The sequence below is a fragment of the Oryx dammah genome, unplaced genomic scaffold (assembly GCF_014754425.2).
Source record: "Oryx dammah isolate SB20612 unplaced genomic scaffold, SCBI_Odam_1.1 HiC_scaffold_29, whole genome shotgun sequence".
NCBI lineage: Eukaryota > Metazoa > Chordata > Mammalia > Artiodactyla > Bovidae > Oryx > Oryx dammah.
In genome coordinates this window covers 113559847-113572346 of record NW_024070213.1, presented here as the reverse complement: position 1 = coordinate 113572346, position 12500 = coordinate 113559847, and the positions used below count along the sequence as shown (strand labels likewise).

General features: G+C 35.3%; 1 long non-coding RNA gene across 1 annotated transcript; it reads right to left on the bottom strand.

Moving 5' to 3' along the window:
- Positions 1-462: 462 nt before the first annotated feature.
- On the bottom strand, positions 463-11615 carry LOC120857955. Its single transcript, XR_005719792.1, has 3 exons — positions 11605-11615; positions 5928-5935; positions 463-586 (listed from the first exon to the last, which is right to left on the bottom strand). It is a non-coding gene; the product is annotated as an uncharacterized LOC120857955 (long non-coding RNA).
- Positions 11616-12500: the final 885 nt, after the last annotated feature.

Genomic DNA, 12500 nt, shown 5'->3' with positions numbered 1-12500 from the left:
GAGGGTTTTCACTGTTGACTCAATGATTGCTGCCAGGCCTCCATATTCTTTATCTTTTAGGCACCTGGGAAGATGTTAATCAATGTAAATGGGATATGGAAAAAGATATATAGTACTTGTGATGTTAGCAACACTAGACTTTGAGTTAATTGCTTTTCCTTTATTATAAATCACTGTACTCCTTTCACTTGATATAAACTGCTGTATCCTTGCTATGTAAGAATGTAACTTTATTTAGTGCTTTCTGAGAGTGGCACCAGACTTTGGGAAGATCAACACAAATAAGTCTTCTGGTTGACAAACCCTTATCAGAAAAAAGGCTGTAAAATGTTAATTGGCCCTTTTTGCTGGAAGATGATGTAAATTACCTAAGACTTGTGTATACAATTAGGAATGCAGGGAGAAAAGCCTGGTTTTGATTAAGAGTCTGGACTGCTAACGCTGCATAACTTTGTGTTACCCATTGATCTCCATGTTTTATCAAAAGTATAAAAGGCCTTCTGAACAATAAAGGACTGGACCAGTTTCTCAGACTAGTCTCTTGGCCTGGTTTCTTGGGAATCTGGCTCCCCCCGTGTCTCTCTCTCTTACTCTTTTCCCTTTCCCTCCCTCTGCCCTTTGCCTTAATTTCAGGCTGAATTTCCATCTGGGGTGCAGAGGCTCGCCAAGTCTACTTACTTGCCCTGGCTGTTAAGACCCACACGAAAGGGAGCCTAAGGTGAGGCACCCTTAGATATTCAAGCGAGCGCCGGTGGCCCAACGTAGATGGTGCAAATTCCTTGCTGGAATTTTATTGGTCTTCCACGTAATCCAAGTATTCAGCCCTCTTCCTCCACTTAATCTTCCTACTACACTATTTCTTCCCAGTCTAATCTTATATTAATAAATAAATAAGTCTTTCCTCGCCGACTCCGTCCACCCTTCGAATTCCCTGGATCCACTGGGGCTGGACCCCAGCAAACTCTCATATCCATACATGATTACTGGAAAAACCATAGCCTTAACTAAACAGAACTTTGTTGGCAAAGTAATATCTCTGTGTTTTAATATGCTGTCTAGGTTGGTCATAACTTTCCTTCCAAGGAGGAAGTGTCTTTTAATTCATGGCTGCAGTCACCATCTGCAGTGATTTTGGAGCCCCATAAAATAAAATCAGCCACTGTTTCCCCATCTATTTGCCATGAAGTGATGGGCCATATGCCATGATCTTAGTTTTCTGAATGTTGAGTTTTAAGCCAGCTTTTTCACTCTCCTCATACTTTTCATCAAGAGGCTCTTTAGTTATTCTTTGCTTTCTGCCATAAGGGTGGTGTCATCTGTATATCTGAGGTTATTGATATTTCTCCCAGCAATCTTGATTCCAGCTTGTGCTTCATCCAGCCCATCATTTTGCATGATGTACTTTGCATGTAAGTTAAATAAGCAGGGTGACAATATACAGCCTTGATGTATTCCTTTTCCTATTTGGAACCAGTCTGTTATTCCATGTCCAGTTCTAACCGCTGGTTCCTGACTTGCATACAGATTTCTCAGGAGGCAGGTCAGGAGGTCTGGTTTCCCATAACCTTAAGAATTTTCCACAGTTTGTTGTGATCCACAGAGTCAAAGTCTTTGGCATGGTCAATAGAGAAAAAGTAGATGTTTTTCTGGAACCCTCTTGCTTTTTTGATGATGCAGGAGATGTTGCCAATTTGATCTCTAGTTCCTCAACCTTTCCCATCAAGCTTGAACATCTGGAATTTCATGATTAATGTACTATTGAAGCCTGGCTTGGAGAATTTTGAGCATTACTTTGCTAGCGTGTGAGATGAGTGCAATTGTGTGGTAGTTTGAGCATTCTTTGCCATTGCCTTTCTTTTGGGATTGGTATGAAAACTGACCTTTTCCAGTCTTGTGGCCACTGCTGAGTTTTCCAGATTTGCTGACATATTGAATGCAGCACTTTAACAGCATCATCTCTTAGGATTTGAAACAGCTCAGCTGGAATTTCATCAGCTCCACTAGCTTTGTTCGTAGTGATGCTTCCTAAGGCCCACTTGACTTTACATTCCAGGATGTCTGGCTCTAGGTGAATGATCACACCATCGTGATTATCTGGGTCAAGAAAATCTTTTTTTGTACAGTTCTTCTGTGTATTCTTGCCACCTCCTCTTACTATCTTCTGCTTCTGTTAGGTCCATACCATTTCTGTCCTTCATTGAGCCCATCTTTGCATAAGATAATGAGCAAATAATTAAGGTGATTCAGGAGAGTGTCACATATTCACACACTGTGACTAAAAGATGAAATATATTGAAGAAAAATCCTCTTTTTTCCCATGTATTCTGATGCCTAAATGTCATAAAAGTTTCTGACGATTTTGGAAGTAAGAAAATATTGAAAGAAAAGATTATTTGTAGTTTAGTTTAGGATTTGTTTTGTTTTGACTTGGTAAATGATCATGAATGCAATTGAACAAAGAGATTGCCACTTTTCATTCATCTTTGTTTCTGCAAAAGGTCTCCATAAAGTAATTTGAAACACAATGAAACACTTTGAAAATAATCATGATAAAGTTGTTTTTTTGTGATCAAAGGTAGCTGTGCTTATTCCAAAGAGCATATTTCAAGGACAGTAACTCCAGCTATGAGAATTTTTCTCAGAAACTGTGTACCACGTTTAGCTAGAAAAACATTCAACTAAGGAAATACTCAAAAAATATTTCCTTTAAACTAAGGAAATACCTGCCTCAGGCAGAAACCCACAGCAGAGGAAATACAGTATATGGTTACTTCTAACATCCATTACTCTGATTTTCATTTATATAATTTTAGGCAAATTCTATATTTCATACATAGAAAAGACTACACATGGACATCACAGATGGTCAATGCTGAAATCAGATTGATTATATTATTTGTAGCCAAAGATTGAGAAGCTCTATACAGTCAGCAAAAATAAGACCAGGAGCTGACTGTGGCTCAAATCATAAACCCCTTATTGGCAAATTCAGACTTTAAGAAAGTAGGGGAAAACACTAGACCATTCAGGTATGACCTAAATCAAATTCCTTATGATTATACAGTGGAAGTGACAAAGAGATAAGGGATTAGATCTGATAGACAGAGTGCCTGAAGAACTATGGACAGAAGTTCGTGACATTGCACAGGATGAGGTTATCAAAACCATCCCCAAGAAAAAGAAATGTAAAAAGGAAAAATGGTTCTCTGAGGAGGCCTTACAAATAGCTGAGAAAAGAAGAGAAGCTAAAAGCAAAGGAAAAAACTAACGATATACCATCTGAACGCAGAGTCACAAAGAATAGCAATGATAGATAAGAAAGCCTCCCTTGGATATCAATGCAAAGAAATAAAGGAAAACAATAGTATGGGAAAAACTAGAGATCACTTCAAGAAAATTAGAGATAACAAGGGAACATTTCATGCAAAGATGGGCACAATAAAGGACAGAAATGGCATGAACCTAACACAAGCAGAAAATATTAAGAAGAGATGACAAGGATACACAGAAGAACTATACAAAAAAGATCTTCATGTTCAGATAACCATGATGGTGTGATCACTCACTTAGAGCCAGACATCCTGGAATGAGAAGTCAAGTGGGCCTTAGGAAGCATCACTACAAACAAAGCTAGTGGAGGTGATGGAATTCCAGTGGAGCCATTTCAAATCCTAAAGGATGATGCTGTTAAAGTGCTGCACTCAACATGCCAGCAAATTTGGAAAACTCAGCAGTGGCTGGAGTAGGTCAGTTTTAATTCCAATCCTAATGAAAGGCAATGCCAATATTCAAATTACTACATAACTGCACTCATCTCACATGCCAGCAAGGTACTGCTCAAAATTCTTCAAGCCAGGCTTCAACAGTACATGAATCGTGAACTCCTAGATGTTCACACTAGATTTAGAAAAGGCAAAGGAACCAGAGATCAAAATGCCAACATCTGTTGGATTATCAAAAAAGCAAGAGAGTTCCAGAAAAACATCTACTTCTGCTTTATTGACTACACTACAGCCTTTGACTCTTTGGGTCACAAGAAACTGTGGAAAATTCTTCAAGAGATGGAAATATCACATTACCTGCCTTCTGAGAAATCTGTATGCAGGTCAAGAAGCAACAGTTAGAACTGGACATGGAACAACAGACTTTTCCAAATCAGGAAAGGAGTACATCAAGGCTGTATATTGTCACCCTGCTTATTTAACTTAAATGCAGAGTATATCATGTAAAATGCTGGGTTGGATGAAGCACAAGCTGGAATCAAGATTGCTGGGAGAAATATAAATAACATCAGGTATGCAGATGGCATCATCCTTAAGGCAGAAATCAGAGACATTACTTTACCAACAGAAGTCCATCTAGTCAAAGCTATGTTTTTTCCAGTAGTCATGTATGAATGTCATAGTTGGACTATAAAGAAAGCTGAGCATTGAAGAACTGATGCTTTCAAAGGGTGGTGCTGGAGAAAACTCTTGAGAGTCCCTTAGACTGCAAGGAGATCCAACCAGCCAATCCTAAAAGAAATCAGTGCTGAATATTCATTGGAAAAACTGATGCTGAAGCTGAACCTCCAATACCTTGGTCACCTGATGTGAAGAACCAACTCATTGGGAAAGACCCTGATGCTGGGAAAGATTAAAGGCAGGAGGAAACATGGATGACAGAAGATGAGATGGTTGGATGGCATCACCAACTCAATGATCATGAGTTTGAGTAGGCTCCAGGAGTTGGTAATGGACAGGGAGACCTGGCATGCTGCAGTCTATGGGCTCGCAAAGAGTCAAACATAACTGAGCGACTGATCTGAACTGAAATGAGGCAAACTCTGATAAATTTCAGATCTAGGTTTGACTCTGCCACTTAAAAAATCTGATTTAAATTCTGTACCATCATTTCTTGGTCTTACCAGGTAGTCCTAGTGGTAAAGAACCTGCCTACTGGTACAGGAGACATGAGACGTAGCTTCAGTCTCTGGGTTGGGAAAATCCTCTGGAGAAGGGCATGGAATCCCACTCCAGTATTCTTGCCTAGAGAATTTCACTGGACAGAGAAGCCTGGCAGGCTACAGTCCATAGGGTCACCTAGAGTTGGACTCTACTGAAGTGAGTTAGCACACACACGCCATCATTTCTTAATGTAAGAATAGATGAAAAGTGTAAATGCTGTAAGAATGGTGGAAGAATTCAAAAAAGAAAAAAACAATTGTAGTTTACTAATTTTCCCTGTTCTATGGCCCATTGTCCATTTCACAGGTGGAACAATCAAGGCATACAAGGATTAGCAACTTACCTAAAAAATGCAAATGCTAATAGGTGCCAGCAGGGGCACTAATTCAAATCTGATTCAAATATTCTGACCTGTTTTACAGTGCAGCATTTTATTTTGTAGGAGGAGGTCTACAAGAGACCGTGACTATCAGCTGGATCTCTCCATCTTTGGATTCTCCCTTCTGCCCAACATTTCCACAGCTGGAGGTGTTTTAAGGACATTGCCTTGAGTCAGCAAGGTGTGATTTAGCCCATCTAGACCAAATACTTGACTGAACCCAGTTCATGCCTCCATATACAAGTTTAAAGTTATGCCTCCATATATAAGATGCTGTCCAGTGTCACATGGCAGGCAAGTGCAGAAGATCTACTCATCTTGCAGCTGCTGAGCATACACTTCCTATTAAGTTCAATTAGTTGCCAAGAGTATTTAGAAGTGTCATTACTTTTGTTAAAATTCCAATTGTGCTATAAGCTAAATCTCTAGCCATTTTTTGCCTGCATTACCTCAAGGCAGCAAGTTTCTGGAGCTTAACTGTGGCTGCCCCCTGAAATGATTTCTCAAAGAGTGATCTGCAGAATATTTGCATCCTCTGAGACACTTTCAAGAGGTTCATGGAGTTAAAATTATTCTCATAGTAATACTAAGATATTAATTACCTCTTTCTCTGAGTTGACATTTGCACTGATGATAGAAAAGCCATCGTAAGTAAAACTACTGGCTCTGGTGGGAATCAACATAGCGGTACTAGTACTTAGTCCTATTTTTACTGCTATACACTCACAATTAAAAAAAAAAAAAACTGCCTTGCCTTTAAAATGTCCTTGATGAAGCATTAAAAATATAATTTTGTTAAAACTCATCCCTTGAATCTACATGTAATATTCTGTGCTAAAAATAGAAAATGTACAGAAAGCAGGTCTTAAAAGTACCACACCACCATGTTTGTCTTGATAAAAATCACTTACACAGTTTTTTTTATATTATAAGCTGACTAACTGCTTTATGCATGCAACATAATTTTAGTAAAAAGAAAAAGAGATCAACAGACACACTGTGGTTATTCAGGCAGAGTATTTGGTAGACACTTTCTCTAAAGTGAATAACGATAGCCTGTAATTTCAAGGAAAATAACCAATAGTGTTTGATAAGAAATGCCTCGATCTATGTGATATTCGTGTAACAGTATATCAATATTTTCAAAAATAAAAAGCATCAAGATACAAAGCCATGCATCAATACCTGGTCTATTCTAAATATAAAATATAGCAGAATAGACTATGAAAATTTCATGGCTATGCTTTCACATTCCACATTGGAAAAAATCTTTAATAAGCTACCACTTGTCATAACTTGAAACTCATTTTGCTGTGGAATAGAGGAAGATAAATAATCTTTATTTGTAAGTAGTAGTTTTTATCCATTTAACAATAGATTGAATAATCAGATGGACTTGATGTGTAATTATTGTCCACATAACAGACTATAAATTTTCATATCTAAGGCAAAATTGATTATTTTGTGTAGATATGATACAATTATATTTCATTTATATCAATTAGACTCATTTATTTATTTATCATAAAGTATATCCATTTATCTTGAAACGTGTAGAAAGAAGCATTGATCAAATATAGTACATATTATTGATTTATCCACAAGTATTTTATCTTGAGAAGACATCTGATTAGTACTCCTTACAACTGCTTTAATATTCACAAAGGATTTTGTGAAAGTTAAGTCATTCATTCACTTTCACATTTTCAAAATCAATGACTTTCAACTATCAGTGAAATGTTTGTTAGGTGCAGACTTCCAGTACAAAGCAAATAGTTCTCTTTATGAGGATTCTTCCAAAGTTATTTTTAACTCAGTTTTTTTTTTTTTTTAACAGAGAAAAGATTTAATCATAAGCAATTGAATTTGGTTTTAGCTATTAGTTATTGGTTTTAGACACTTTAGAGAAAGTGTCTAGCTTATTAGGCATTTTTAGTTATACAGTTGATCTCCTTATCTTTTTAAAGTTCACATTGCTAAAAATAGGGATTTCCCAAAGTAAGTATGTATAAAATTATGTCAAGCAGCGTTATCCTCATTTTTAGAAGCACTAGATATTTCTGTCTTTGTTGTACATTTCTGACATAATTTAAGTGGTTTTTCTTTATAATATAGTTATTGTATTTTAATTTTACATATTATATATAAACCCTCTGTCATATTAGAAATAATACAGAGGTGCGTGCAGTAAAGAGGGACATTTCCATTTACTCTGTGCTTCAATTTCCTTTGAAATTAATAACTCCAGTTATAAATATGTTACATTCAAATTTTCTTCTAAAAATAATTGGTTGATCTTTAGGTTTTAAATATGTAAAGCTCAGAACTTCCCTGCTGGTTTGGGGACTAAGACTCCATGTTTTCAATGCAGGAGGGCTGGGTTCTACCCCTGATCAGGGAACTAGATCCCACATGCCACAGCTAAATATCCTGCATGCTGCAATTAGAATTGCAGACCCCTTGTGTCGCAACTAATACCTGGTGCAGCCAAACAGAAAAATAAACATTTTTAAAAATATAAATAAAACTTCAGAATTTTTAGAATTTAATTCATATACATCTAGTTCAGAATATATATAAATGAAATTTTGAATATATTAGAAATAAAATAGATTATAGTCATGAACTCCCCCCATCTACTGTTAACAACCATTAATAGTTCTTCTGGAGAAGGGATCAGCTATGCATACCAGTATTCTTGGGCTTCCCTGTTGTCTCAACTGTTAAAGAATCTGCCTGCAATAACTGGAGACCTGAGTTCCATCCCTGGGTTGGGAAGATCCCTTGGAGAAGGGAAAGTCTACCCACTCCAGTATTCTGGCCTAGAGAATTCCATGGACTGTATAGTCCATGGGGTTAAATAGTTTAACATCCATTCATCTAATCATTTTCTTATCAATAGTCTATTCTAAAAAATTGACCAAGGAATATATGCATAATATCTTCCTTATGCCTGAAAACCAAGTACTTTTTGACAAGTAGAGTACTGCATTTGTTCATGCATTTTTTTAAAAAAAATTAATTAATTAATTTATTTTTTATTTTACTTTACAATTTGTATTGGTTTTGCCATACATTGACATGTAGTTGGAGGTTCCCCAGCCACTCACACACCTATTGGTACTTTTTTATAGAAGCTAACTCATGAGTTTGTGGTGAATTATTCTACCTTGAGCCTATTATGTTCATATTTAATATTGATTTTCATTAATGTATGGACACATTGTCTGATTTATTTATTTTTTTTCTTAGTTCCACATTATGCTTTGGAGATATAACCATGTTGATATATCAGCTTCATTTAATATACCATAGTGCATGTATACTCTACTTTATTGACCAGTTCTACTGAAGGACATTTTGATTGTTACTCACTTTTGCTCTTTCAAACAATACATGATAAATATACTGCAAAGCCATGGTCCGAATGTTTCTATTTATATTCCTAAATGTCAAGTTGCTGTATAATGAGGTACATTTTAAATAGAATTATATATTGCTTTACTGCCCCTAAATGAATTACATCACACTTTTTCACTAAATATTATTTGGAGGAGAAAGTGCCTAATAACTTTCCCACATCTGGAGAAACATTTGATGTTGCCAGATGTATTAAATCTGACAACAGATAAAAGGTGAATAAGTATACATTGTTATTTAAATTTTCTTTTCTCTGTTTTCTCAGATTACTATTATTTTTTTTTTAATTTTAGGATTTCCTGATACAACTTGGATAAAAATCTTTTATCAGATATGCCTTTTAAAAGTAAACTTTCGCAGTCATCACATTCTCTTGACATTGCCTTTTACAGGACAGCAGTTTTTATTTTTAATAAAGTACAGTTTATCTATTTTTTCTTTCATGGGTCATGCCATTAGAGTTATATCTAAAAGTTATCACCATATCTAAGGTCAGCTTGTTTTTCTCCTATGTTAGAAAGGACATATTTACTGTGAAGCCATCTGGAGTTAGTACTTTTTGTTTTGGAAGATTATTAATTTCTTGAATTGATATAGGCCTATTCATTTAGCTTAATTTTTCTTGTGTGAGTTTTGGCAACTGTTTCTTTCAAGATATTGACCTGTTTCATCCAGGTTATCAAATCTGTGGGCATACAGTTAGTTGTTCATAGTACTTTTTTATCCCTTTAATCTCCATGGCATACATAGTGATACCCTTATCTCATACTTGATATTTGTAATTTGTATTGTTTCTTTTTCTTATTTAGCTTGGATAGAGGCTTATTGATATTATTAATCTTTTCAAGGAAACAGCTTCTGGCTTTATTGATATTCTCTATTGATTGCCTATTTTCAATTTTTTTGATTTCTGCTTTAGTTATTATTCTTTTCTTCTGCATATTTTTTCATTTAACTTAATCTTCTTTTTCTAGTTTTGTAAGGTTAGAATTTGATTGTTGATTTCAGACCTATGTTTATTCTACTATTTGCTTTCAGTGTTACAATTCTTTCATGGCATCCCAAACATTTTTTATGTGTTTTCATTTTTATTTAGTTCAAAATATTTCTAAATTTATCTTGAGATTTTTTTTTCTTTGACTCATGTTATTTGAAATTATGTTGTTAATTTCCATGTATTTTGGAATATACAAGTTATCTTTCTGATATTGGTTTCTAGTTTAATTCCATTGTAAACTTAAAACAGACATTGTATGATCTCTATTCTTTTAAATTTGTTGAAAGAGTGTTTTTTAACACCCTCTTATTCTTAAGTTTATGGATTGCTGAATATTCCATTTGAGCTTAGGAAGATTATGTATTCTCCTGTTATTGGATGAATTACTCCATGGAATGGTTTAATTGCTAAGTCATGTCCAATTCTTGTAACTTCATCGACTGTAGTTTGCCAGGCTCCTCTGTCCATGAGATTTTCTAGGCAAGAATACTGGAGTGGGTTGCCATTTCCTTCTCCAGAAGTAGTCTATGGATGGCAGTTATATCCAGTTGTTGGATGGTGTTGTTAAGTTCAATTTTGTTCTTTATCTCTCCTTTACTTTTGAATGATAATTTTACAGGATAATTTTGTGCATTTGCTTTTCTCTCAGCACTTTAAATATTTCACTTGTTTCCTCCTGATTGAAAAAATTCTGAGTAGAAGTCAGATGCAATCTTATATTTGTTCTAGATAATGTATTCTTTCTTTCCTTTTTTTTTGGGGGGGGGGGATTTTTTTTTTTCTGGACCTTCAGTTTTCTGTAGTTTTGGGGACCTTCTGGACTTTAAAGTGATATGCCCACATGTAGCTTTTAGCATTTATTCTGTTTAGTGTTCTTTTAACTTCCTAGACTTGCAGTTTGTTGTCTGACATCAGTTTGGGAGAACTTTATTCCTATATTTTAAATATTTCTTTTTTTTTTTTTCCTTTTTCTTCTCCTTGTATTCCTATAGTGTACACATATTTTATAGTTGTTCCACAGGCTATCTTTTTTTTTATTATTATCGTTTGTTCACTTTTTTTTTTCAGTTCTGGAAGTTCCAATTGAGATATCTTTAAGCTCAGAGTTTTTTTTCATTCACTGTGATCAGTCTACTAATAAGCACATTAAGGACATTCTGCAGTTTTATTATAGTGTTTCTTATCTCTAGCATTTATTTTTTGGTCTGTTGTAGGATGTTCATCTCTTTGCTTACATTCTTATTTCTTATTGTATGCTGTTTATTGTTTAGAGTTCTTAGCATATTAATAATAATAGTTGTCTTAAATTTCCACCCTAGTTTCAACATCTCTTTGCTTACATTCTTATTTCTTATTGTATGCTGTTTATTGTTTAGAGTTCTTAGCATATTAATAATAATAGTTGTCTTAAATTTCCACCCTAGTTTCAACATCTTTGTCATGTCTAGTTCAGATGTTTGTACTGTCTCTTCAAATTGTAGTTTTGGGACTCAGGTATACTTTGCAACATTTTTCTTGAAAATTTAACATGATCTACCAAGTAAAAGGAAGTGTAACAGATCTTTAGTAATGTCAGAGTGAGGTATTGAAGGAAAAGAACTGTTCTATATTCCTATAATTAGGTTTCGGCCTTTTTACTAAGCCTGCCATCTGGACTGTGAACTTTACAGGTGTTACCCTATTTTTCCTCTTCTTTTAGGTGGGGTATGATAATTAGAGATAGCTGGAGTTGAATAGATCTCTTCTTCCAGGTGTATTAGGCTCTGATAAGACCCCAAAAGGCAAGATACTAGTTAACTAGTTCCTCCTGAGGACATCTCTTGCTAACAAAAATAGAGTGGAATGGTACATGTCAAAAGGACTCTTCTCTATCCTCACCTTACCCAGGCAGAAGGGGATTTTTCTCAGATAACTTACTGTGAGGGCATGGTTGATCTCCTTGAGTTAAACATCAGAAAATTGTGGGGGAAGGTCTCCTGGAGAAGGAAATAGCAACCCACTCCAGTATTCTTGCCTGGAAAATCTCAAGGACAGAGGAGGCTGTCAGGCTCCAATCTATGGAGTCGCAAGAGTCAGACACAATTTAGCAACTAAACCACAACCATCACCTCCCAGATTGGGTGTCTTTGGAGTATTTAACTCATATTTATCCATATTGCGCCTCCAGCAATTGATTGATTACAGTTCAGATTTTCCTCTATCCTGGCACTTGTTCCTACAGTGATTCCCAATGTTGAGTCTCTGCTTCTGTAAATTTACTTGTATTCATGTGTCTACTTTTCAAAACTTGGGATAGCAGTTGTCCAAGGTTTTAATAAATCCTATAAAAGTTGTTGATTTTCATCCGTTTAACTTTTTCCTTGTTAGGATAGAGTGGCAACTTTTAAGATCCTTACCTGTGGAGCAGAAATACAAAATCATAGTTCCTTCTGATTTAATTTTTTAAAAGAATACGAAGAAGTAAAGACTAAGTCTTATGAATGCTTCAGAAAATTCAGTTTTCAACGTATAGAACTAAAATGTGTGAGCTAGAAAATCTTAAATCTACACAAGCATTTATTTCTAAGACATGGTATTCTTCACATTCTGGCATTTATGGATTTTATTCCAAGGATAATATTGCATTGGACAGGTGTATTATAGTTGGTGTGGATATGTTACAAATTGTCCAGTACTAATGTATAATGAACGGTTCTTTACCAGATACACTGAGTGTTTACAATACTCAGTTAATACATCTGGCTGACTTTAACTGCAT